Source organism: Schistocerca serialis, chromosome 10 (assembly GCF_023864345.2).
Source record: "Schistocerca serialis cubense isolate TAMUIC-IGC-003099 chromosome 10, iqSchSeri2.2, whole genome shotgun sequence".
NCBI lineage: Eukaryota > Metazoa > Arthropoda > Insecta > Orthoptera > Acrididae > Schistocerca > Schistocerca serialis.
Genome location: NC_064647.1, coordinates 75487973 through 75493040, shown reverse-complemented (window position 1 = coordinate 75493040; position 5068 = coordinate 75487973). Strand labels below are relative to the sequence as shown.

General features: G+C 44.1%; 1 pseudogene; it reads right to left on the bottom strand.

Annotated features, from left to right (window-relative positions):
- Nucleotides 1-3127: 3127 nt before the first annotated feature.
- On the bottom strand, nt 3128-3245 carry LOC126425559 (5S ribosomal RNA; annotated as a pseudogene).
- Between the last annotated feature and the right edge of the window lie 1823 nt (nt 3246-5068).

The window sequence follows — 5068 nt, the reverse complement described above, 5'->3', positions numbered from 1 at the left end:
AATACTTTCAAGAAAGAAGCGTGAGGATTCCTCACGAAGCTTTGTGTTGGAGAGGAAAAAAAGCGCCGATTCGGCAGGGAATGATTCATATGCAGCCATTACTGGCGACTGGTGTAGCTCCGCGCCTGCAGATAACAGCCGGCCGAAATGCAATATCGCGGGCGAGGGGCGCGGTGTGGCGCACTCGCGACTTGGCAGAATTTTAAATTGGCTTAAGGTCCGGAGTGAAGTGGGGGAGGACGTGACGGATGCTGCACTCCTGATGGCGCGTTTTGGAAATGGAGGTCCCCGGGTCAGGACTGCACAGCCTGGGCTTTCGAGTACTAGAGAATAACTGGGAGAGACACGGTCTGCGTACTCTCCAGGGGAATGAATTTAAGTACGCCCGAGACGGAGCTGTTACTGATGGCAACACAGCAATCCATAAATTCTCTTTTCTGTCGATTTCTTCTTCAGACTGCGAAACGCGACTCGGGGTAGTAATGGGAACAGAGAAGTAGTGAAATACCTTTGAATAACGACATGGCTGGCCGTGAAAGTAAGCACCGCTAAACAGATTAGGTCTCAGGCCTTTCCCGACTGGACGATCTGTGATCAAATGCCATGTGGTCAGAACGTCGCCAATCCCTCCAGCAATCATTGCCGTAGGATGAACCCTGAGGTTACCGCTGCTTCTGTATTCAAAAAAAACTCCTCATTTGTCTTGACGAGACTTAGTGGACCTCCTTCCAGAACTCCCTACCTCGGAAAAATCCTGAGGTATGGGAAATCTAACCCAGGTCCTCCTGCTCTGAAGACACGGAGGAAGTCACTGGGGTTAACCTTACAGAAAGTACAAAGTGAGATCACAAATAGGGAGTCGAAATCTTGTATTCAACCATCGATATTGCGGTAAAAAATTGAGTAGGCAAGGAAGACATCGGGAGCTTAGTGGCACAGGCGAGTAAAGGGGTGTTTAATTTACGCAGAAATTAAAGAACTTGCACTCGTAATACACTACGACATCCAGAAGTGTGGAGATTTTAATATAATTGTTCCCAAACAACAAAAGAAAATATTATTTGATCATTTACTAAGTGGTAAAAATTCTATGATGTTTTTCAGTGTGCTCCAGAGACATGAATGAGACGGATATTATGTCACGTTACACCTCACCCCTGTAGAAATACTTGTAAAACCAATAGATGTTGGATTTAATTCGCAAAATGAGGAAAAGTAAAAGTACAGCGAGCAGGCAAAAGTGAATTCAGACGCCTAACAGTGAGACTGGCAGAAAGTGCAAAATGGCAAAGTAGAACTGACAGCAAGAGAAACGCTAAGCTGCAGAAGATTGGACCTCTATGGGGAACAAAGAAGCCGCCTATAGAAAATTAGAGAAACTTTTGCAGAAGGGAGAACCACCTCTTGAGTATTAAGAGCTCAAATGGCAATCCAACAGTAAACAAAGAATAGAAGGCCGAAGAAATAGGGCACACCAAGGCAACTGCAGTAAACGATTTTCGAGTTATCAGTCTTCAGATTGGTTCGATGTGCCTCACTACAAATTCCTTCCTATCGGCAACTTCTTTATCTCGGAGTCGCACTTGCGCCCTACATCCTTAATAATTTTTTGCATGTATTCGAATCTCCCCCATAGTCCTTACCATTTGTAGCCCCCTCTAGTAGTAATGGGAATCATTAATAACGTAGTGAAACCTTCTCTGATCCAGAGGCGCACCAGAATACACTTTTATAAGACCTTAGAAAGACCTGTGCTGTCTTATGGCAGCGAATCCTGGGCTGTGAATGCAAAGGATGCGAAAAGACTAACATGTTGTAAAATTAAACTATTGAAACGGACTGCTGGTTATACAAAATGGATTCACAAAAGAAACGAGACCCATCACACACTATATTCAGAACTTCCTAAACAACTGGAGAAAACGTTTGTAACGAATGAGCTCAAAGATGATTCCAGAGTCCATGCTACACTACCACCCCGACGGTGTAAGATCCGTAGGTCGACGAATGAAAGATGATAGGAGAACTTCCCGACAGAACCATAACGCGTCAACAGGCCTAACATTTTAGGGCAAGATGATGGTAATGGTGATGACGAAAGGTATATCGCCCATACTTCGTCATCCACATGTGAAAGTTAATTCTATCGACAGTAATATGACGCAGTAAATAGCACCCATTATGCATCGCTGATTCTGTGGAACTTTCGGAGCTGAGCGCGTGTTTTTCTGGTAGGGGAAAGGTCTTGCGATTTTGTTCAAGAATCCCCAACCTCTGTCACGCACCAGTATGCAAGTGGAGAGCTGTTTGCGTTTCGTGCAGAACGATTGCGTGTAGATGCAACGCACCAGAGTTATTTGAGTAGTTGCTTAGGTGATGAATTATTTGTCTGGAAGTATTACGTCGATTGGTAGGATAATAGTGAATAATGATACAGTTTATTCGCGGAATCTGCATGTAATTGTGTATGAAATCAGTAGTTGTTAGTAGCAGATATATTACTGTTATTCCTTATGTGTTAACACATAAATTACCATACTATTTCTTCTTGTCAGGGGTGCTATTCTCTGCCGATGCTGCGCAGAATCTCCCCATGCCCTGTCTCACCGGTCTACCTGATTTTGTACATCCTTCTGATACACTGGGTCAGTCCATGATTCTCTACCCTACAAAAATGTGCTCGGAACGCAAATTGTCCGAAATATCTCCCCCAGATTAAGGATGACGTTTGATACCAGCAGACTTCCCATGGCCAGGAGTGTCCTCTCATCCTGTGCTACTGTGCTGTTCATGTCCTCCTTACTACCTAGGTATGGTGTTCTTTTGCTTCCAAGGTAGCAGAATTCCTTATCTTCGTCTAGTTCGAGGTCAACAGTTTTGATGTTAAGTTTGTTCTAGCCACATTTCTTCTAAACTAAACTCCTCCCGAACAGGCCATGAAGGCTCAACGGTACGGACCGGCCGCCGTGTCATCCTCAGCCCTTATTCGTCACTGGATGCGGATATGGAGGGGCATGTGGTCAGCATACCCCTCTGCCGACCGTATGTCAGTTTCCGAGGCCGGAGCCGCTATTTCTTAATCAAATAGCTTTTCAGTTTGCCTCCCAAGGGCTGAGTGCACCACGCTTGCCAAAAGCGCTCGGCAGACCGGATGGTCACCCATCCAAGTGCTAACCCAGCCCGACTGCGCTTAACTTCGATGATCTGACGGGAACCGGTGCTACCACTGCGGCAAGGCCGTTGGCTGCATTTCTTCTACTGCTCATAAATTTCTTGGACTTACTGTCAATGCATAGTCTTTCCTCATTAAACTGATTATTCAGCTCAACACATTCTGTAATTTTCTTGAGAAGCTGGAGGAACAAGTTATAGGGTTGTATCGTTTTCTTCTTTAAACATTTAGATCGTGTCATACATTTGGGACTGCCTAAGGCGGCTAAATTACAACCTGCAAACAAAAAAACCTTAAAATCTTGAACATGGCTGCACGTTCAGAGACCGTGAATAGTTACAATTGAAAGAAAATCAGCCCTCGGTCACTATTTTTAGCAAATTAATCTGGTTTCGACACCGCTAGGAGTGTCTCCCTCAGAATTTAAAACAAATGGTCTATATTCTATAACATGGTCACAGAATTATGACTAAAAATTTATGATAGAGTATAAGTGCGGAAAGACTGGCAGTACTTACATGTCATTTATAAAATAAAGAATATGCCAAAAGGGCATTAGTCACAAAGATATTTAAGATAAAGAAAACTGTGATGGCCAGCCACTAAGGGCTGCTCGTTACTTGCGTGGTGCAGGTTGCAACCTGCATTAGCCCGCACCAGATGTTTAGTTTAGGGGTATCACGAACATGTTCAATGACAACGTGTGGATTTTGCGAACCCCAAAGCCGAACTTTATGCCTATTAACCCTTCCTGATAGATGAAATATTGCCTCATCTGTTGTGTCGGCTGAAGAGCCAACACAGTGTTACTAGAGGGGTCCGAAATGCACGCGTTTTAGCTAACGCTGGCTGGCGTGAGGAGGGAAGAACTATACTGACGTGAGGTCTGGAACATGACAAGGAATGAGAATTCAGAAAGCGGACATAATTAGTTTGATACTTAACTTTAATCCATTAATGATGAACGTCGCTCTTGACGGTACATGAGTCACAATATTATCTGTGCAGAATTCATTCTAATTACTGAATATGGCGCCTTGCTAGGTCGTAGCAAATGACGTAGCTGAAGGGTATGCTGAACTGTCGTCTCGTCAAATGAGAGTGTAAGTAGACAGTGAACCATCGCTAGCAAAGTCGGCTGTACAACTGGGACGAGTGCTAGGAAGTCTCTCTAGACCTGCCGTGTGGCGGCGCTCGGTCTGTAATCACTGATAGTGGCGACACGCGGGTCCGACGTATACTAACGGACCGCGGCCGATTTAAAGGCTACCACCTAGCAAGTGTGATGTCTGGCTGTGACACCACATCATCTGAGAGTAAACATCTTTCCAGGAAGCTGGCATCCATGTCAATACAGGTTGCAACCTGCACCAAGCAAGTAACGACCAGCCCTTAGTGGCTGGCCATCACAGTTTTCTTTATCTTAAATATCTATGTGACTAATGCCCTTTTGGCATATTTATTAGTTTATAAATGACATATAAGTACTGCCAGTCTTTCCGTACTTATACTCTATCATACATTTTTAGTCATAATTCTGTGACCATGTTATAGAATATAGACCATTTGTTTTAAATTCTAAGGAAGACACTCCTAGCAGTGTCGAAACCAGGTTAATTTGTTAAAAATATCGAGGGCTGATTTTCTTTCAATTGTAAAAAAAAAAAAAAACTTAGTTAGGTCACTTCTTTGTTCCGAGGTGATAATAAACTTTGTGACTGCCGCTCGTGATACCAACTCGGTCGTCGTGTTCTTTCAGTTTGTAACGCCCACTTCTCTTCTGCACGTATTGCAGATTACATGCGTGTCTGTGAACTTACCTCCCAGACCACTTCACGATTCACTCCAGAGAAACGAATGACACCCGTAATGCCCCATCACGAGAATTCGTCGAGC